The sequence below is a fragment of the Poecilia formosa genome, unplaced genomic scaffold (genome assembly GCF_000485575.1).
Source record: "Poecilia formosa unplaced genomic scaffold, Poecilia_formosa-5.1.2 Scaffold299, whole genome shotgun sequence".
Lineage (NCBI taxonomy): Eukaryota > Metazoa > Chordata > Actinopteri > Cyprinodontiformes > Poeciliidae > Poecilia > Poecilia formosa.
The window spans coordinates 288,859-311,971 of record NW_006800238.1 but is presented as its reverse complement, the minus strand read 5'-3'; the positions used below and the strand labels follow the sequence as shown (position 1 = coordinate 311,971).

General features: G+C 37.5%; 1 protein-coding gene and 1 long non-coding RNA gene across 14 annotated transcripts in view; one reads left to right on the top strand and one right to left on the bottom strand.

Moving 5' to 3' along the window:
- Window positions 1-599: 599 nt before the first annotated feature.
- On the bottom strand, window positions 600-1,822 carry LOC103152044 (uncharacterized). Its single transcript, XR_477699.2, has 2 exons — window positions 1,209-1,822; window positions 600-1,128 (listed from the first exon to the last, which is right to left on the bottom strand). It is a non-coding gene; the product is annotated as an uncharacterized LOC103152044 (long non-coding RNA).
- A 5,558-nt stretch (window positions 1,823-7,380) lies between these two features.
- tenm4 (teneurin transmembrane protein 4) overlaps window positions 7,381-23,113 on the top strand; it is a 209,133-nt gene continuing 193,400 nt past the window's right edge. For all 13 annotated transcript variants that reach the window (XM_016660825.1, XM_016660826.1, XM_016660827.1 and 10 more), the window contains exon 1: window positions 7,381-7,843. The gene's annotated coding sequence lies outside the window, so the exon portion shown is untranslated. The remainder of the gene's footprint in view (window positions 7,844-23,113) is intronic.

Here is a 23,113-nt window from a genome sequence, read left to right as displayed (position 1 = left end):
TTTCATCTGAACAGGCTTTTCTGACTTTAAAAAATGGGTGTTTCCTTCTGCACTGAGTCTAAATCACAAAGAGTATTTAGTTGATAAATTTAGGTTGAGCTAATTAAGATAATTAGCTAAGAATTCGTGCTGATCGTCTGAACATGGAGCTGAAGTTTTAGTTGAAGCTAATAGCATTGACTCAAAAAGTCAATAAAAGAAAAACATTTAAAATTGGCTAAGTATTGAATCAAATTTAGGTGGCATTCAACCAAAAGTGTTGGTAAATACAAAATCATTACTAAAAAAAAATCATATTATGTGTGCTGTTTGACTCTCAGCATGATGCATTACCCCTGCTGTGAGAGGATAACATTACTGAATACGAACAGCCTTTCATCATATGTTACAAAATACCTTTCTTTAAGCCAGTGTTTTTAAAGCAGTCGTTTTCCTAAATATTATGTGACTGCATTATACTTATCAACAGCTGGTAGTTCCAGGTTTTAATGGATTGAAATAGAGAGTAAAATAAGACCGGGAGTAGTGGCATTCCCTAATTAGGAATTTTATGAGGCATATAATCTGAGTCACAGCACCAAGTCTGGATCCAAAAGCTAACACATTTCCTAACTTTAATACAACAAGAATGAACAGAGGGAGATGTTACATAGCAACTGTGCAAGTACAGAAATGCCCAAACCACCAATATTCATTGGAATAACTAGAACAGTATGTTTTTTTTAAACAGCAAGCTAATACTTCTAAATAAAATGTGGATATTCCAAAAAGAAAAAGTGCAATATTTCTTACCAGTCATCTCATAAATTAAATGGTCATTTCATAAGGATTAATTACACACAGAGTAAAATATTTTGAGCTTTTATTTATTTATTTATTTTAAGAAAACTAAAAATCCAGTGCCTCAGAAAGTTAAAATATCACAAACCAATCAGAAATGAATGATTTAAGCACAAATGTCAAACTTCTGAAAAGTGTGTACATTTCTGCTTGGCTGAGCATCCTCACTGTATCAACAGCACAGAAGCAATCTGGTTAATAGAAGCCCAGATTATTTTGATAACTGACTTCAGGTCATCTGCCTTCATCGGGTCTGACGTCTATCATTTTCCTCAGCCCAGAGATTTTCTATGGGGTTAAAGGTCAGGGGAGTTTGCTGGTGAATCGACAACAGGAACACCATGGTTATTGAAGCAGCTTTTTGATACCTTTGGCAGTGTGGGCAGGCGTCAAGTCCTGCTGGAAAATAAAATCAGCATCTCTGTACAGCTTGTCAGCAGAAGGAACCATGAGGTGCTGTAGAATTTCCTGGTAGATCCTGTGTTGATCTACCAGGACCGTCACTTTCAGAAAACACACTGTACCACAACCAGCAGTGACCCCAAAGTGTCGCCGACTGTGAAAACTTCCCACTGGACTTCAACCAACTTGGGCTCTGTGCCTCGCCACTTTTCCTTCAGACCCTGAAACCTTGATTTCCAAATGAAATTCAGAAATTACTTTAATCTAAAAACAGAATTCTGGACCATTGCACAACAACCTGGTTCTTTTTCTGCGTAGCTCAGGAAAGACATCTCTGTCTCTGGCTCAGTTGTGACTTGACATGGAGAATGCCACATCTGTAGCCATGTCTAGTATTTGTCTGTGTCTTGGTTCTTCTTGAATGGATTTCACATGAGAATCTTCTACCTGTTGCACCTTTTCCTACCACACTTCTTCCTCCCACTCAATTTTCTGTTTCCATGCTTGCATACAGAGCTCTGTGAACAACCAGCTTCTTCAGCAATGACCTTTTGTGTCTCCTTGTTACCCAGAGTGAGAAACAGTTTAAAGGTGCAGGAAACCTTTGCAGGTGTTTTGAGTTAATTAGCTAATTAGAGTGTGACACCAGGAGTTCCCATTAATGACCTTTTCCACAATATTCTAATTTTCTTAGACAATGAATTTTGAGTGTTTATCTGTAAGCCGTAGTCACCAGAATTACAGAAGACAAAACTTGTAATATGTTTGAGTTTCACTTTCTGAAATGACTGATTAGAAATATTGCACTTTTAAGTAATATTCATTTTTTAGATGTTCTAAGAGATGGGTTTTTCACATTTAGTCTCTTCCCATATGTTCAGTATGTTTGAATAATAAAAAAGACAAAGGTGATTATGAGAGCAGACAGCCATGGACAGTTAAATTACATGACTGTTGATGCAGTGAACAGGTAATTGTATCTCCATCTGGAGTGCTGATTAAGAATAAGCTGTGTGGCTAGATGAGGACAACTGTTGGTACAGTTTCCTGTATTTCTCTAGATTAAATTAGCATTCAGCAAAGCGTCAAAGTCTTACATTAGAATATCATAAGTGATATTTATAAAACAAGGAAAGAGCAAAGATCGTTAAAACAGACAATCTGGTACCACATTGGAGTCTCGCTGACTATCACATCATTATTCTGCCACCAACATGTTTCACAGCCGTGATGAAAGACAAGGTGACATGCAATGGGATTTTTGAGCAGCACATAGCATTTTGCTTGAAGGCCAAAAAGATGCATCTTGGTTTCTTCTGACCAGAGCACCTTCTTTCAGATGTTTGGTGTGTCTTGGTCATTTAAGTCAAGCTTAAATCCCCATAGGGATTTAGGTTTGACTTAAACTTGAATCCCTGTACAAAAACAAAACACCTATTTGGTATATTAGTGCACCAATAATTGAGCTTCCAGTTTCCTTAATTTTGAGTGATCAGTGATTGGCTGACACTTGCATAAAAGTGATCTTATCTTAACTTATCTTATCTTAACTTATCTTAACTTATCTTATCTTATCTTATCTTATCTTATCTTATCTTATCTTATCTAACTCTGGAAAGGTCTGAAAATCAGCCACTGTCCCCTTTCAGCTGTGAGAGAGGGCCACCTGACAGACCCGCCCACCAGGTCACATCAGCTCGTGCAGAGTTTAAAATATTACCCCATTGTTACCAACTTAGGGACTTTATTATTTTTAGCAACTTTTTAGATTAAACAACAACAACAAAAAATTAGCCAAAGTCTGAACATGTGACCATCAGTGATTGGCCAGAAAACTGCAATTGGTGCCATGTATCATTCATTGTCCTCTTCACACTAATTTATGCTGGTCACATCTCACATCACATCCAAATAAAATATATTGAAATTTATAGTTGACGTATGACAAAACGGTTTAATATGGTTGAATACTTTTGCAATGCAGTGAATCTATTCTTTGCTGCAGCTTTAAAAAAAAAAAAGTTCAAGTATTAATAATGCATTTTAATATTTAGTACAGCTTTTGTGGATAAAAGCTGTATTTTGGAGGCATAGAGAATGAGTAATCCTTCTGACATGTCACATTTCACATCAACATCAAGCATATTAGCATGCAGTTGTTATTTACACGCCCAGCATTCACAGAGCAAAATCAACATTTATTTGAAGTTTTGCCTTAGGCAGCCTGGCACATGTAAGTCTGGTGTTTGCTTTCTTTTTAGTTCAGTCTTTGGTCTTAACCGACTCCTGAGGGAAATGGCTACCTCTTTATCTACTTAGCGCTCCTCTATGTGTGCTGGCTCTCTTTCTGCTCGCCAGTTGGTTTGTTGCTGTGCTGCAAAGTCCTTAAAGATTGCCACAATAATAATAATGACCTCAGTGATGCTTTTAAAATGACTTCAGACTCTGCAGAGGTTCTGAAAGTCAGGCAAGTTTTTTTTTTTTTTTTTTTTTTTATAAGACGGTGAACTAAAATTGAGGTTTCCTGCTGCTTGAATGGAAATTTCTTTATCTTGAAGGTCACATTACAGGGCTTTTACATACATTGACTTGATATATAATGTTCTGTATGCCATAAATTCTGATTGATGGCTGGCGACAGACTACTACTGTGAGCCATCAATTTATTTCTCAAACATTGGCTGGCAGGAAAATTGGTGTGTAGCCATTGAATTACAGCCCACCACCTGCAAACATGAGCCTGAATGCAGCAGCTTTTCCAACCGAAATGGGCCCCTTTTCTCTTGTTGCCTGGATCAACGGCAAATCTCACATTCCCACAACGACCCAACCCACAATGCCAGGCCGGTCTTTGGTTTTACATCTGAAAGCATATTTAAACTTTTCACTCATTCACTCGCAGCCTCGTGAGCAGTGAGACTCTGAGCCTGGCCAAGATTAGCTTTTTGGCAGACAATGTGGTGAATTAGAGGCCACACATGGCCTCTCTCTTATTCTCTGGGTGACCAATCACACTTCCAGGGCCAGGAACCCTTGACCAGTCTTTTTAACCAAGAAGAAGAAACTAAAAGTTGGAGATGAGTATATAGCAGAGGATTTAGGTTTAAGAGGTTGACCTGACAATTAGAGGACAGATGGTGTTCTCGTTAACCTAATGTGTGGCGATGATAGTTCGGAGGAAAAAACTGTTTAAAGATCTTTACAGAGGACTTGTAGTTTAAGACTCAAACACAATGCATCTGAATCCACTCTTTACTTATTTATCAATGGAATACTCATTAGATAATTGATTTCAAAATTATCCTGGAATCGGTTCATTCTTAAGTTTTTAATTTTACAGAGGTAATTATCAAACTTTAGTAAAGAGGAGAAAGCCATTTTTAACAATATATCTCTAAATTAGGTGGAACTGTGCTGAAATCATACCACTTGCATTCTCAGTAGCAACATTTACACGAAAGAATGTGAAATTTATTTTACAGCTTACTTGTCGAAAGCTTGAACCTTGTCTTTAAAAACTCACTCAATAGAACCAGTTTCTAAAAAGAACACTTTTTGGTCCTCTCCAAGATGAAATTAGTTAATCTTAAACTAGCTAAGGCAAATTAAGCCTTTGTTTAGAACCACTGGCCACCAGGAGGCGCCCAAGTGCCCTTAAATTTTCCTACAATATGCCAGGACATGTTTAATGTTGGCAGGACAGTGGTGGGAACCGCTAACTTAAAAGTTAGCTGCACTAACTATGAAGCACTAATCATAAACACTAGTTTTGCTAACATGCTATACCAGCATGGTAATTTGATGAAGCTATGCTAAAGCACTACACTCAAACGTGTTGATACCCACCATATATTAGTATCTACAGCTTAATTTACCATATAGCTTACGCAAATTGGAAATACAAAAATAAATTTCATTAATGGAAACATGGCAATTAAAAAAAACAGTTTTTTGATAAAAAGATTTTGTACTAGGATGAGGTTGTTTTTTCAGCCATGTCGAAAATTTTATATTTTGTAAAACTGCAATGGAAAGACTTTTTTCACACAGTGCCAGGTTGTATGCAGCAGCTAAGTATGTAAGTAAGTAAGTCAGTAAACTTTATTTATGTAGCACCTTTCAAAGACATAAAAATCACAAAGTGCTTTACAAAAATGGAAACACATCAATAATACAAGAATCTAAAATCAATTAACAAAATTAACCAAAAGCCAGTCTAAAGAGATAAGTCTTGAGACTTTTTTTAAATGCGTCAGTTGACTCGGAGCAACACGTTGCTAGAAGGAGAGCCTTCCAGAGCCTCAGGCCACCACCTGAAATGCTCTATCACCACGAGTTTTAAAATGAGTTCTGGGAGCCGACAGCAGCATCTGATTAGAAAACCTCAGAGTCCTAGACGGACAGAGAGGCTTCAAAAGGCCCAATATATATTTGGGAGCCTCATCATGAAGTGCTTTAAAAGTTAAAACCAACATTTTAAAATGAGTCTTAAAATACACCGGGAGCCAGTGGAGAGAGGCCAGAACAGCAGTTATGTGATCTGTTCTGTGGGTTCTAGTTAAAAGCCTGGCTGCAGCATTTTGCACAGACTGAAGGGAAGCCATGGAGGATTTACTTATCGCCACTGCTACAATGGTCTAAACGAGAAGAAATAAAAGCATGGACAATCATTTCTAATTCCTTCTGTGATAAAATAGCTTGCAACTTCAAAATATTCCTTAAATGGTAAAAACAGTTGTGAACTAACAATTTGCAATGATAGTCCAATGACAGAGAACTGTCGAAGAGAACACCCAAATTTCTGAGGCTATTTTTATTCAAAGGGTTTAAAAACCCAAGATGCTTCCTGATTTCCATGATTTTATCATCAGGAGCTCTGATAAGCATCTCAGTCTTGCCTGCATTTAACTGCAGGTAGTTGTCGTTCAGCCAAATTTTAATGTCAGACAGGCAGCTACTGAGTTCAGTCAATGTATAAAGCACTTTTATATAGTTACTGGCTCCCTTGGTTAATGCACAGCTGGTTCCACAAGGTCTCACATCGACACACAGTTCATCAAAAGTTAAGTTTGTCATTTGAAAATGACAAACTTAACTTTGTCTTTTGAAAATGTTGTATCCCATGCTCTTCTGTAAAATCACTGACTACAATTTCCCCAAAACACTGCAAATATACGTAGCTGCTTGTTGCGCCAAATCCTGATTGACACTCTAACATCTCCTCTACTGAAAACCACAGTGCTAGAGCTGTGGTTGAACTGTGAATAGCTATATCTCATATAAATGCTTTGGTCCATCACTGCCATAATTGTTTTTTTTTTGTTTTTTTTATTTAATGCATGAACGAACTGTCATGTGTGATTTCAGTTTCATTTATTTCATTGAAACAAAACTATTTCAAAATGGCTTTTTCAAAATTAACAGAATATCAAAAACATTTTGCGAAGGTTTAGTCGTACTTTTGAAATTTCTTATATTTATGCTCTTATGAAACAGAGTGGAGAAAATAGTAAAAATAAAATTTCTGCTAATACTGTCAGTTTTATTTATTTTTTCGACACGATTAGAACACGATTGAGACAACAATAAATAATATTCTTATCATAAGACATATCTAACAGTCAATGAAACAACTTTAAACCATGAAAATGACAAACGTATAACAATTTTAAAAACCCAACTTTTGAAAACCCTGGTATACTTTGATGTCTGCCTTCTTGTTAGCTTAAAATATTTAAAAAGGTAGCTGATAGTTTTTGCTCTGATCTTATCTTTTTCTTACGGTTACATTAAACCCTAAGTAGAGGTGTCTAGTGTTTATGTAAGGCTTAGTTAAATCATTTTTATTTTCTAATTTATATTACTTATTTTTCATATCTTTAATTGTCCACAAAGGACAATGTTTTACTTATTTTCTTAAGAAGTAAACCCTTTCGTTGCTTATTGCGAGGGAAATCGTATTAAAAATAATGCGCTCAAGGTTAATATCGCAAAGTCACCCCTCTGAACTCTGAAATCCCCCCTATAGGATTATGACAGATACTCTAAAATAAAAAAAAAGGGCGGATATTTGGACGCTTTTACCGAAGGGGGCGACCACGCACGGTGGCTCACTCATCCCCTCTCCAAACTCGTAATTGTAAATCGTGAGGAGGAGGGTGGGTAGTGGGAGTGGGGGACCACGCAGCTCACCATTTCCCAGCATATCGGCTGGCGTGTCACCTTATCTCCCTGTGCCGTGTTTGAGGGGCTATCTCACATATTTCTCCCGGAGGATTTTCACGGCGGTTCAGTCAGGGCTGTGCTTGTTAATGGGCGTCTTGGACGGCTGCCTTTCCTCATCCATGTGTGCCCCTCTGAGTGCGCTGTAAGCAGAGGCAGCAGCACCTTGGAAGCGCAGAAGGAGGAGGAGGAGAACTGCTCTCTGCCGTGCCGTGCGGTTACCGCGTCGTGTAGTGGAAATACGCTCGCTTGCTCTGGTTACTATCAAAACCAGTCGGAGAGAAGAAGAAGAAGGACACGAAGTGAAGAAGGCTTCACAGACTCATTTTGTGAATTGTTAACGGGACGGGCCTGCTACCGTGGACATGTCTTCAGAATGGTAAGGTTGCATTTCAGCGTAATATCTGCCAGTGTACCAAGCAGCATGAACGGAGAAGTACTGTAATGCGGGGCGCCGCGGTGATCAGTCGGAGCACAGGCGGTGGATGTTGTTCTTACTCAGCGGGGTTTGCTCGCATCTGTCCCCCCTTGAAGCGGGGCTCCCAGCGCGGTGCGTTACCTGCGCCTCGGCTTTAGAAAGGGTTCACAACCCGTCTCAACAAAATCGCTCAGTGCGGATTTGGAGGCTGGTGCATATGGGAGATCAAAAAGTCCTGGTACAAAAAGAAAGAGTGGGTGCACCGTGTCCTAAATGATGTAAAATAAGTAGGTGAATAAATGAGGATGGATGGAGAGTAAGGATCTGTTTCAGGGGTTTGCAGAGATTATGTTTCACAGTTTGACCAATCTTGTGTTCTGTATCAGCGTCTCTGAACAGGCTGCGACATTATAGCACTAGAGATGCACCAATCAATCGACCAGAGCTCGGAATCTGCCGATATTTTTTTGATCTGCAGGTCCAAAAAAAATAAATCCGTTGTTTTTACAATTAGTTAGATGCATCAAAATTTAGATTTTTGGGCTATAAATCAATATCTAACAGCATGTACTTTGCACTTCCTTCGAGTTCAATAAAAATCAGACTGGAGTATCTGATGCCATTTATGTCATATTGTATTTGGACAAAATGGAAAAAGTAAAAATTAGAATTGTGAGGTCATACTACAGATTAAAAGTTATCAGCCATAAAACTCACTTGGGTAATGTGCAAAATGACACATTTTATATCTGTTCAAACATCTACCCATCAATTGAGTCAAATCAGTTTTCTGTTGTTGGCTCCACATAAATGATTGGAAAGTCCTGTAATTAAATAAATTGATGAATTCTTATTCTTTTAAATGATCAAACCTAGGCTTAGCGTATGTTGATTAACTTTTATCTGACATTTACAAATCTAAAAAAAAAAACTGTTGGGTTTGGGAAAGCTTGATTGGTTTATGTCAGTATTCTTCATATCTATTTAGAGTTTGGTTCTAAAACTATTGACTGTTTTAAGGTTGGGCCACACCTTCTGAAATGTTTTGCCACCATTTATTTTTTTATTTTTTTCATTTCTATTGGTGGGTTCCTATTAGAGGTTCCAATCAAAGCTTTTCTTGGCCATTACTGGTTTTCTTTAAGGCATTGGCCTGATAATCCCAAGTTACAGCAATGTTGACAATGAATTAACCTAAAATAAAAAAAAAGCTCCACGTTTTTATTTATAGAAATAGTAGTTTAAATCCTGGAAAATGTGTATATGCTTACAAGATTAAAGCACATGCTGTTGGTTGGTAGATTTATTCACTATAAATTGTCTGAGTTTTACTTTTGATGCTTTTAATAGCCAGAGGGGGAAAAAAGCTAATTTGTCAGCATTTAACCTGCTAATTGCCGATCAAATCCAGTCAAGGAAAATTGGCCGATTCCAATTTCTGGGTGTTCTGTTAGTGCATTTCTTGTTCCTATTCAAGTTTTCTGTTGCATTCAGTGTAACAACAGCACCACTTTTTGGATTGTGTATGCTCCTTCTGGAAAGGAGGCCCATAGGGAAAACCGCATAGCTTATAGTTTCACTGCAGCAGCATAATAATAATAACATGAATAAAATTCATGAACAGATCTGCCTACAAGAAACGCTGTGGTTTTCAATAAATCAGAAGAAACTGCACACATAGCCTCTATATAATTAAAGTCATAAGAAATTCAGTGTTGAATTTATTATAATTTGAATGGACTTTTTTATTGTTAATTCTTAAGGGGGGGACAGCCTTTAAAGCTGCATTATCACAGGGGGGTCACAATCCAGCCAGTCAAATTAAATGAAATAAACTGAGACAACTGAAAGGCATAATGTAGTTCACACAGATATTTGAGACGGAGGGAGTCAGAGGCAAGAGGAGGACCCCTGGGAGTCGTTTTTGGGGCCCAACACAGCATAAATCAGCGTTGCACTCAGATTTAGCAAGTTGTAAGACTTGCACATAAGCTCACACACGCCTCTCAGAGTAGTGGTGTAGGAGGAGGAGCGCTGATCACAGATTGCGCCTTCATCCTACATGAAATTATATTTGGATGGAGTTTTTTTTTTCTTATTAGCTAAATTAATTAAGAAAGAAGTGAAGGCTAGTTTCGTAAAACAAGCAGCCTCTATTGAAAAACATTTTTTAAACAGTTTTCATGTAATTGTCTAAAATAACTGAAAAATAAGATTTTATTTGCTAGCCAGTAAATACATGGAATCTAAGAATTCATACAATTTTCAGTCAACGTATGTAATTCAATGCATTTCCTTTTTAATTAATTAAAACTCATATAAAGGTTAGGGGCAAATACTATGATGAATAACTGGAGATAATATTGCTATTCCACTTATTTTTCTATTAGATTCAAAACTACATTTACAGAAGACTCTGCAGCACATTTTCTTTATTGTTTTATGCTTTATAGTTATTTGAACAAAAATAAAAAATCATAATTGGCAGGTTATACCTCAATGAAAATCATAAAGCGGTATATCTCTGTGTTACAGTAGTCTTCATTTTTATTTAATGTTTACATTGAAACCTAGTGAGTTTTTTTGTATTTGAGATTTACTCTACCTTTCCCACCATTTCTTTTTATTTTACAAGTGGGTTCCCTATTAGAGATGCACTGATTATGCTTTTCTGGTCTGATAACAGGGTTAGTCCCAACTTTCTTGCAATCTTTTATGAAGGTAGTGTTTCAAAATCCAACAAATCCAATTTATTTTCTCCCATGTGTTATAGCTGTAAGATAAATAGAAATTGGTATCGGCGGGGAAAAGCCTGATTGGTGGATCTCTTATTTATTATGTTTTATGATAATGTTAAAATATATATATATATATATACAAAGCAGTTTTTTGCCATGGTAGATAAGTTTTCCCAGGACATGCCACAGACACCCAGACGTAAGTTGCCCAACGAAAGAAAAGGGGAGCGGGTGAGTGTTTGAACTCACAAGTGCCACCACTGGCTATATTGGGGGAGGTTTAGGGGGCATGACCTTAGATATTGGAGGTTAAATCCAGGGGAATCCAGAGGCCCTCAATCCTCTGTGGCGAGTGTTTGGTGGAAGCATCAAATGAGAAGCCTGAAGTTGTTAGGTCCCCTCGAGGTTAACCTTTGCAGAACAAGGCTGCATTCTCCCTCTCGTCTTTGTCGTGTTGATGAGCTCAGAGAAGCCGCCTCAGCACCAGTTCTCCCTGCGTGGTAAGTGGGGGGAATGGCCCAGCCTTTGTAGTCACAAATGAAAAATCTGTTGCTCGTCTTTTCTGAGGTGAAAAGACGGGCGAGACGGCGAGCTGCTGTCTCGCTGCGAGCCGAACGCACGGCTGCTCGTTCTCCTGCGAAACAAGGTGCGGATTGTACGGCGGCGCGCAAGCTGCAGTTGGACCTTGTTATATTCCATAAACGATTGTTGTGTTTGAGCTAATGCTGTACGAGGGCAGACGGATGACGGGGAAGAAACAATGAAATGATTTTCTCTCCCTGGAGTTTCTTGTGGGATACTGTGTATTTGAAGTAATAATTGTTATGAGAACTGTACAGTCATCTGGGGAGGCGCTGGCTGTGTGTTGGGACTGGATACAGTGGATGATGAAAAGAATGCTATCCCTGATTAGTTGGAAGAGAAAAAGAACCATAAACGGCTTTCATTTGCCTTTCAGAACAGATAACCTTAAAATTAATATCAGTTTAGTGAAAATTACTTCATTTGATATATCTAAGTTAATTAAATTCGTGTTTTACCCAATACCTACTCTTTTTTTCTTTTTTATGCGTATCTATGTTCCAACTGCAACAAGAGGAGATGTGAATTTTCCATTTGAAAGCATTATCTTTAGTCAAAGTTACAGTTTGCCGTTTTATCAAGTGAAAAATAACAAGCGACTGTCACGGTTACACCTCTTTATGGGACACTGAAGCCTTCCTCTAATGTCTTAGACCCATGCACATTCATAGAGACACCTCATTTTTTAAACGTTGACAGAACTACCCCACTTATTTATCACAAGTCGAGTACACTGCAGGAATCTAAAGCATGAGCTGTTAGAGGGACACAGTGATTGTAGATTTGCTGGTTTTCTTTGTTTAGAGACTCACATTTCCTCTGATTGGCTTTTGTATGGAAATATCTCTTATTACATGACATTAATCAAACCGTGTTTAAAAAAAAAAACATATCTTGTCTGAAATATCAACAACAGAGTGAAAAGCAACATAGAGATCAGCAGACAAAAGTGTAAAGCTACAAATCTAAGCAGCATGCTGCAGAAGATTTGCAGCTACGTTTGCACGTTGTCCCACCCACTGATCTTTTCAGAGCTTTTTTACTAAATGACTAGGAGGAAAACATTCACAAGATATCCAGAGCAAATACTGTGAACATGTTCGTTCTCACATGCCACCCATGTGAAACAGCTGTTGAGGAATAAGGACAACAGAAAGTGTGGAGAAACTGCTTTTTTGCATTGTCTTTAGAGAAAACTTCACAGGTCTGTTGTAGTATCCTAAAAACTAATATTTTTGATGCTTTGAAAAACATACATTTATGCTTTTTCTTTGTTGTCTGACCTAGTTTGGGAAAATCCAGTCCCTTGTTCTACGCTTTACGTTGTACAGAGGTTCTGGACCCTCGACTATTAAGAAATGGTTGCTTGAACTCTGCTTAAGTTTTAAACGATTGCAATTGTGCTGCGCCAGCTCAGTTGTGAAGGAATCTAGGCTATGAAGCTTACGGAAAATTGCGTGCACCGTAAACAACCATCCCAATAAAATATCTTAAACATTACACTTCCAACTTTTTATACAGTCAGACCTCAAGGAAAACAGAAAAGTCAACATCAGTTTGGGAAGGCCTGATTGGTGAATCTTTTGATAAAACCCAAGCCTATTTTTGCTCTATGACACACTGCAGTACAAACTACATTAGGATGTGTGGAAAAAAATGCCAAAAACTGAAGTAAGAATGAAGCTTCAGTTTGTGCTTCTTGTAATATATGCTTACAAAAAAAGTCTATCAAAAAAAGGAGAGAAAAAAACAGAAAAGCTGGACTTATTCATGCAATATTTGTGCTTGTACCCAACACTATAATTTCCATGAAGGATCAACATCTTTCCTGGACTTTGCAGTTTAACCTTTCATTTCTCAAATAACTAGAATCGTATTCCTGTTTGGTGTTCTAAAAGTCGAAATCACACAAAGTATCTGAGCAGGGAGATTGAGGTTGAAATTATGTACTTCAGTTCCCAAACACAGGATTGGATTTCTCTTCCTGGGCAAGCAGCAACAGACTCCTCTTTGTGTTCAACATTGCACGGTATTCATGCAGCAATTTTTAAGATCACTCCTACTGCCGCTGCAGAAAATGATAATTCACAGGTGTCATAGTCTTTTGCCCTACATACCTTGCTTTGATATATTCTCGTCTGCTCAGTGCAACCAGAATGCATCAGTCTGTCCAGGTTTCTTTTCATACTGCCCACCCTGCTCATTATTCCCCTCTCACTGATCACGGTTTAGATAGCAAAGTGGAAACATCGACCTGAGCGTGGTTAGTTGGAGTAAGAACACAGCCGCTGCAGTGGGCCGTCTTAATGTATTAGGTCTGTGTCAAAGCAACAGAAAGTTTCATTATGCTCACAAATAGTTATGAACTGTACAGATATGGAAATAGTTTTTTCTCCAAGTATGATGAAGAATTAAAAGTAGAGTTTCTGCTAGAATGGTTGCAATTGGTGCAGGTGGTTGACTGAATCTGAGTCAAAACTAGAGATGTGTTGATTGGAATTTTGAAGTTAATTTACAATTTCTGGTTTTGTAAAGTTTTAACCTGATTTAAAATATCAAATCACCCTATGCATATTGCCGCCTATCCTTGCAGTGATTGGGTGAGAAGCATGTTGCACTTCTGACAGTTCAACAGTCCTTAAGAGACACACTCACACACACACACACACACACACACACACACACACACACACACACTCTCCTAAGATCATTTTGAGAGACCTAATAACCGAACTGTCACATTTTTTGAAGTGTGGGAAGAAGCACACTCCAAATACAGAAAGACCTGGAACTTTCGTGCTGCCAGGGAATAGTGCTAACAACTGTGCTCCTGTGTAGCCCCTATTGTTTTAAATAAGATCAACATAATCACAGACCAGAGATTGCGAACTGGCTTTTGTGTGTTTCAGTTCACTTAACCAATATTTAATCAGGATAAAAACTCATTGAGATTAAAAATCTAATTTGCAAGAGTGTCCTCAGCCTGTCTGCAGCAGAAGATATCTTTAGTAGGGATGCACTGACATAAAAATTTGGGCCGATATCGAAATCTGATTTTAATATTGTTGCTCTGGCTAATATTTACAGATATTATATGAGGTTTACCCCAGTGTGTTGTATAAACCTGGTGGGCCATCAGACTTTACTTGCCACCCCACCAGTCTGTGTTTTGTTCATTTCACATAGTTTGTTTTATACACGAGTTACAGTAACGACACATTAAGCTAGGTGTATAGTTGACTCATTGAGCCGCATTAACAGATGTTAGTGATGATATATTGTGCATCTCATGTTTAGTTTCCATTTTTAGCAAATGCAATGTGAAAAAATGTCTTCGTTTTTTTCCAAAGAGCTGCCAACATTTTCAGATCCAGCATGTTCCATCACAAAGGTTGAATGCTCAAAAAAATGAAATCAAGCAATTTTGCTGTGATATGCCTTCCTGTTTGCAGAAAGTCTTGCTCTCTCTCATTCTCAGGTGATTTGCAGACATGTTTGAACAAGTTGTACATTTCCTTTCAAAAACTATTTACATCTGTGTTTCCTTAAACTTATTTGAAATCCTCTCTTTGATTGAGAATATCTGACTTGTCATGTTTAGATTTGACTGAAAGAAAAAAAAAACGATTTTAAAAATATTTGCTACAACAGCATTTTTCATCTTTTTTGATTAGTTTCCTAAAAGGTTTTAAAGATCTCTCTGGAAGAAAAGATAACTGTCCAAAAGATTTAAATCAGTTGCTTCATGGACAATTTGAGTGTTTTTCAACATGGTACAAATTTATACACCATTAGAACATTGCCAGTGCTCGGCATCTACTCATTTAAAATTCTCATTTCCTTTTTTTTTTTTAAACATAGCTCAGGAAAGGTAATGGGAAGAACAGCCATCTCAGCGCAGTCATTAGATGTGATGGTTGCCTTGCTTGGTTGTTCACAGCCAAATAATATGAAACCATTTTAGAGGAGCACTAAGTGCAAAAAATCTGCTTCTGAAGCTTATCCCCATATTCTGAGATGATGATGCGCCTGCATACTGAGGAGTGTTTCCTGAACACAGGGATGTGTCATTTTCATGATCAAGGCCTTGGATGTCCTTATTTAAGGTTGTCAGACTTTACTGCAGGAGAAAGGCTGGCAGGACTGTATGTCACTTACTTGCTGCTGCACAATACAAGGAGTAAATGCCATGTAGAGTGCTACTTTACTGTTCAACCATCAAATATGTTTTATGCAAATGCACAGGAAGGCAGGTGCTATTAGGCTAAATGTTTTTATGGATTTCAAAAATGATTTAAAAAAAAAGCTGTTTTTGTGAATGAAACTTTTTTTCTTACACGTTTTCCTTAAAACATGCAGGCAATGATGGGCACTGCTTACTAAAATGTTAGATGCACTAACCCTAGAGCACTAATCATAAACATTAGTTCTGCTAAGGTTGAAATGCTACACCAACAAAGCTACTTCCAAAGCGCTAAATTCAACCATGTTCAGGCCCACTGTGTATCAGTGACACAATGTAGTATATCGCCCTCTACAGGATAAAATGTTTGTTTATTCATCTTACCTGTAAGGTAGATTTTACGCTGTTTACTATAGAACACTGATGCATTGTGGGTAAGGAATAAACAATATTTGCTGCACCTTATCACACATGGAGAACATGAAAGGAAATAAAACTTATGAGTAAACGGTCTTCATCCACTTCAAAATAAGAGCATGAGTATGAATGTCCATTTGAAGAATTCTTAGAAACCAAATATTAACCAAAAATGTAACATAAATGCCAAACTTTGTTCACCTGAAAATTTACAAGACAGCCAAATAAGAATTGTAAACGCTTTAGAATTGATCTAAACAGAGACTTTCCCATCATGTGAATATCTAAGGTTCAGTCTGCGCAAAGGTACTTTCTGCCTTTACAGAAACCATGGACGTTCATTGGGATAGAAAAGTTAGGTCAAATTTCTTTTAAGTTCTGACACCTAAAGTGAGTTTAGAGCCTTTGGGTACCAAGCTTGAATCACTCATCTTTAAATCTGTAGCCACGATAAAAGCTGACTTTTGAGACAGTTGACGACACAGATTTCACTTTGGTTAGAAAGTGTTGGCATTTTGATGCACCAAAGTTTTGTGCTATGCCTCCAACCTTCTAAACATGTCAGATGAAGCATTTAGAAAATGTTTAAATTCAATGGAAATGAAAGTAACGGAGAGAGATGGCAACATTTAAATGGTTAAAGAATAAAATGTCAAACTAAGCTTTCTGAAATGATTTGCCCTAACAGAGCAGATTTGGCAGAACTGAACTTGCAAACCTTTGTGTTCGATTGGCCATCATGCACTAAAGAACCCAACACTGATGGAGAGAAATTGAGGCTGACCATTTCAAACTGCTTCCAAATACAGCTCGCAGACTGACTAAGCCCAGCTGTCGGGTCAATGTGTTTTACACCACTTGAGTTAAATCCACTGCAGCAAATTGCCCCACTCATAATGTTGTGGCTATATACTGTGGCCTGCTGCAGCCATGCACAGTGGGCAGGAAACCCAAGCAATCTCAGTATAGGTCCTCTGCTCACGCTGGTTTAGAAAATAGTGACGGGAATGATAAGATGTCGTTGCAGCATTTGTGAGAAACATTAGCAGGACGATTTGGTTGACAACCATCACGTTCCTTACAGCTATCAGACTAACAAAGTGGCATCTTTTATTATCTGCATCTTGGAATCCTCCCATCAGAACAGACTCCCAAGTGGCATTTCATCATGACCAGGACAATCTTATGCAAGACGGTGAAACAGCAGTCAATTTGCAGGTAATTAAACCCTAGTGATTTACAGTTGAAAAAGCAGCATATACAGTTAGCAGCCAATATGGCAGCATAATGTTTGGAATTATAATAGACCACCACAGCTGTAGCCTTGTATGCAGGAGTATACATGCAAGTGCCACATTTACTGGCATTCCAGATAAAAATGCCTCAAATCTTAAAATATGCTCGTCTTTTATTCACACACTGAAGATTTCAACTAATAAGTTGACATTATTTGGCTTTTGGGGAAAAAAAAGTTCTATGTTAAGAAATACTATTTTTAAGTTTTCCTACTGCTGTACTTTTACGGAAGAGGATTAGGGCCACTGGGAAGAAAAAATAAAACAGTTCTGACTTTAGTCTCAGAATTCTGAGAAAAAAAAAGTCAGAATTCAATCTCAGAATTCTGACTTTAATCTCAGAATTCTGAGAAAAAAAAAGTCAGAATTCAATCTTAGAATTCTGACTTTAATCTCAGAATTCTGACTTTAATCTCTTCCGTAGTACTTTGTATTTGCATTTAGTCTTTTTTATTAGTATATATATTATATATTTTCGAGGAATATTTAAGAGTTTAAGTATGTTGACTTTGATAGTCATTGAAGGTTTTGTTGTCAGTCTGTGCTTTATTACTTTGTAGATTTCTCAAGGAGCCACACAAACTGAATTTTACAGCTGAAATTAAATGGTGAGAACTGAACCAAAGCATTCAAGAGTTCAGTTTTCAATAGGAAGTAATTCAGTTTCAATTTAGTGACAATCATTTTCAAACCATTACATTGGATTTCAACTTGCGCTAATTCAGATTTACATTTTAAAAGCATTTATTCTCGTTGAGGAATTCAAATTCCATTGGAGCAATACAAATTCAAATATAACTTATTCAAATTCAGCTCCTGATGATGCAAAGTTCTGCCCAGGAAGCTTTTCCACATGTTCATTGTTGGTCAACCAACCTGGAGTGTTTGCGGCTGAAAAACTCAAACTTAGTTTCATCTGACAAAAGAACACAGTTCCAATTAAAGTCCCAGCATGTCCCACATGTTTGCAGTCATGTGGTGGAAGAGAAAAGACTTTTTATGTGGCGTAACTCAAACAGCAAGATGATATTTAAATTTTTATTGTTGTTATGGAGACTTGGTTGCCTTAATATGCCACTCTTCTCTGCAGTTATCTAACACTGAGCTATCTCCTGCATGCTCCTTAAGGGTCGGCAATACAGACATTAGTTGTTGACCACTGGCTATGAGAAATCTGCCTTTGTGTCATATTGTATTTATGCCCCAGGAACAGCAAAATGTCATGCAATACTAATTAGAAGTTCTTAATCATCAACTTTAAAAAGTATGTTTATTTAAAATGTGCTTCAGTTTAGTGATGGATTATATAGGCTAAAGATTTTATTACAATATTTTGTGGCATTTATTACAATAATGATAAAAGTGACTATAAAAATCATTTACTGCACCCCATGTTACTGCAGTCAAAAGCTCAGACATTAAAATGCTGCTCCCAGTCACTGTGTGTGAATCAACCGCGTTCTCTCTAATTTAGTACTTATCAAAAAAAAAAAAGGAAAAAGGTAAGGTTTGATTTAGGGTAGAATAAACTAAACACTATCCTTTTAACTCTAATTTGGGAATACAGAGTAAGTCTCTGTTTATTAGATTGCCCTTGAGAAAGACACTTGTAAAGGTCAAAGCAGGCATTTTGAAAATGGGTCCCAAACTGATTATTCCCGCTTTAGCAGAGTGAATACTTACAAAAATCTCCCTCTGCACTCTCTGAGACGATTTGTGAAATTTAACTTCACAGTCCCTGACTCCAGAGCCGAATTCTCCTCCGATCTCAAGCTAATTTGTAGCTTTGAGTTAAAGCTCTGATTGCTATGACAGAGGCCTTTTTAGAGGCTGCGAATTAAGACTAGATGAAAGCAGAGGCACAGGACAGGAAGGTTATCAAACTCTGCACTTATTAAGCTCCCTTTTAAGTAATTAAAAGGTTTTCACATCTGAGCTTTTTTTTTTTATGTTGACCCCAGCTTTCTGTCAGTAACTCTTAATAAGTTGTCTTGCAAATTACTTTAAAGTAATTTGATGCGCTTCAGCGAAAAGGAGCAATAAAACTGAGGTCTTATAAATATTTTTTGCAACTGTTAAAAGATATTTTAGGAATGTGATGTTAAATCAATCTACATGTCAAGATTATTTTTTTAAAGAATTTTTTCAGCCTTTTGCCATAAATCAGAACTGTTTAAATAAACTCAAATGACGGTCTCCTCAAGTCAATAACTTTCTGAATAACCTGTCAAAGCAATTGCGATGACGACTTTTTTTAGGCTGAACTCAAAAGGTGAAACTGTTGACAGCATCATGCTGTGTCGCTTAATACAAATGCATGCCATACTTTTTAGATTTTTACTGAGAAAAAAAAAGAAATTTATGCTTTATTTTCTTGCCACTGCATTATAAGGCAGTGGGGCTGAATACAATACAACTGGTTTGCATTTGTATTCATCCCCATAGCATGATTCTGCCATTTCCATGCTTTATGTTTGGGATTCCACACAGCTTTTATAAAGAAAGACAGAAATTAATATTAGCCTGTTACAATTTAATAACTTGCACAACAAGTTACAAGTTATACGACTGAATACAAAGCCATGCAACTTTAAAAACGGTGCACCACCTACATTAATATTCATCCCTACGGCATAGTTCCACTACCACTTTTTGTGATGTTTCAAAAAACTTGCATTCCTAGCAGCAGTGAATTGTTATTCTTCAAAGTAATTACTCAGGAGAGCTGAATACAAAGGAATTTTGTGCAATATTTTAAAAGCATGCATTCTTTTCTATCCACTTCATTGTTATGTGCTACATTATGTTGGTCTGTCGCATAAAATCCTAACAAAAAATGGCTTTGTGATCGTAACCTTCCAAAATGTGAAAAAGCCCAAGAATCCTTGCGAAAGTTCCTGTATAATATCATCACTGACATATTGTGAGCCTCCAACCAGTATTGCGGCTCTGGAAATGTGTGCTTTGGCACAAAGCAGGAAGATTATCTGCATTTGGTTTTTATGTGAACTTTTCATATCAATCCAATCAGATAGGGTTTCAGAAAGGAAACTTTTACTTTCTGATCACGTCCATATGTGCATCACTTCGAGTCAGGACTCAGCTTTACGACCGCTGAGGTTCATGGCGGATCAGCTACATAAAAAAGATTCTTCTTGTTTGGGAGATGGTCCTAGGCCAAACTTGACTGAAAGCTGGTTGAAACTGGCTGGCATTACTCTGAGTCATCAGAGAGCTGTCAGCAGAGCCTGTTTGTACATCCAACCAGAAATGAAGATGACATCCATGAAATGACATTACGACTGTGCCTCTCTCTTTTTTTTTTTTTTTTTTTATAAATTCAATAACAAATATTTTCAGTCCCAGCCTTTCACATATTTGCCTCCCTTTTGTGCACGTTATTAAATTAAATGGAGCTGTAGGCCTTTTCTGTATTTCGAAAGGTTGCACATTTTTGAAACCTTCTGTCCACCTGGTCACAGAGGTTTCCGAGAGAGCGACGAGATGTGCAAGAGAGTTGTCAATATATTTTGTACGTGTTAGGCAGCGAAGTGGAGTGATAGCTCTCAGGGGAAATGGCCTTAAGCTGTTATTCTATAAATATTAATAAAGCCCACTGGTCTGCCTGGAAGGAAGCAAACTGTTTGCTCATGTCAGAGACATGGCTTCAGTGTGACAAGTTGCTGGGAAAAAAAGTGATGAGATAACATAGAAGTGGGAAGATGACATTTGGTGACAGCGCTCATTTTTCAAAAATGAAATGCCATCACTGGAAACAGAAGCTTGACCTGCTGAACTTTCCTTTTACAAAACCGACTTGGCAAACAATACATGCGGTCTGTCATGTGTTTTACTTATTTTTCAGTAAACATACATTTGCAGTAATATTACTAACCTACAATATTGTCCCAGTAATTATTGCAATAAATGATCATATTATTTTGAGACTATTTTCAAGTAATATGTTGATAATGGCATGATACTTCTAAGTTTGCCCTCTCATAGGCCAGTAAACCTTAATTTTGTAAATAAAGCTTAACACTGGAACTGGAAAAGATGTGAAATATCCAAAATAAAAGGCCAGAATCAAAAACGATAACAAAAAAGGAACTAAAAACACACACAGACAACCAAAACCATAACTAATATGGATTATGACATCTTTGTAAACAAAATTGCCCTTCAATACGTGGGGCAATTTTGGAAATTATCAAGCTCATTTTAATTTATCATGGGATTCATTACTTATTGCAACAGGCTTAGCTATACAGTTCCTTTCAAACTTATACGTACCACTTGGAGCCATTTTACACTTTCTTAGAAAACAACAGTTTTAAAACAAAAAAAAGTACAATTAATAACTCTTGACAAAAGGATTCACTCAACACTGGATTTGGAAACGTCAAATCAGACTAACCTCCATATCACTAAATTAAGGATTAAACTAAATTAGTAACTGAGCATACTGTACTGTTTAACTGGGACCAATTGGAATGCATGTGTAATTGAAATGAAATACTTTTATTTTTTTATACCTCAAGATGATATTTGTTGTGAATTGAAAATGTATAGATAAACTGAATTGAAATTGAACCAAGTTTTCATCAAGGTTTGGGATGTAAAAGGCAGACCGCTCCACTCTAGTAATGTACTGCTTGTAGTTTTTTAACAGTGCCTCTGTTGGCTGGATGAATGAACAGGGTATAGACTTGGTGGAGTTGGCTAAATGTCTGCAGTTACTCTGCAGTTACTTTTTCTGGTTTATTGTTTTCCCTCACGTCACACCGCCCAGCTAAAAATCCAACACACACTCCATGCAAAGCCTGGAAAATATATGTTCACAGGTGCTTTCCATCCTGTTCCACTGAGGTTGCATAAAAGTTTTAGACTCTAGATGCACAAAACCAGTACAGTGTTGTACATAGAGTTACAGTGAACCTGGAATCTACAACACATTGTCTCAGGAGCTTTGCATTGTATTTGTTTGTGGTTGTTTTTGTAACATAGCAAAAATGGATAAAGAAAAAAGAAAAAGAAAAAGTTCCAACAGTGAAAATTCTTTTGCAAAACATTGTAAGAACCTGACTTGTTCCCAGTGCAGGGTTTAGCAGTTCCTGCAGCTAACTCTGAATAAAACCTTTTTTCTTTTTTTTTGCAAAGGTGTCTGTGATGGTTTGAGCTTCAATCTCGCTGCGGTCTTGTTTAGCTCCTCTTAACTGGAAAACTAATGGAAGAAAGAAGGTTGACGAGAACAGAAGGCTGTGGCTGTTCGTGACATCGCTCTGCCAAGACGCACTTGTCGCCCACAACAAAGACGAGGCAGCAACACGGGGCTTTGTCGTGCTAACAGATGCAGAGCCTTTTCCTTTGTTTGTCTTTCTTTCATGCAGACACATTGCACAGACAGATATTGTTTGAGCACTGAGAGCAGCTAATTCAGAGCCACCATGAAACCTATTTTTATTGTCATAACAATGAATTTAACAAATATGCAAAGAAATGCATTGCATGGTATGTTGTGCTGCTTGGTTTCAGTCCCACCTTCCGGAGAACGGTAATATTGGAGGGTAGAAGAGCGAGAGAAAGCAGGATGCCGTTACGTTTCCCCACAGTGAACCGAATGTCCAAAGCAGACTCGCCGTTCCATCCTTTTGTGTCCTCCATCTCGGTAAATGGCGTGCCAACGTTCTTTGCTGATTTTTGGAATATTGTTGTTGCAATTGATTTTTCTATGCTGTGGACAGGAATCACGTCCTCACATCAGCAGCCCAGCTCACCAGGTTTAGTCCAAAATGTTCCAAATATCAATGAGAAGCCAATTTAGGTCCATCAGGGGAACAGAGAGTGACAGGCGGCTCCATTGTTTGGATGTTCGCCTTTTGCTTTTGTGGGTTGTTTTTTTTTTTTTTCTCCCCCCCCAAAGACTCCAGTTTTCGTTTGAAGTCAAAGGATCTGTGTTTTGGGTTAACCACTAACTCTCAAGTGGTCATTGCTGTTAGTTTTTTTTTTTTGATAC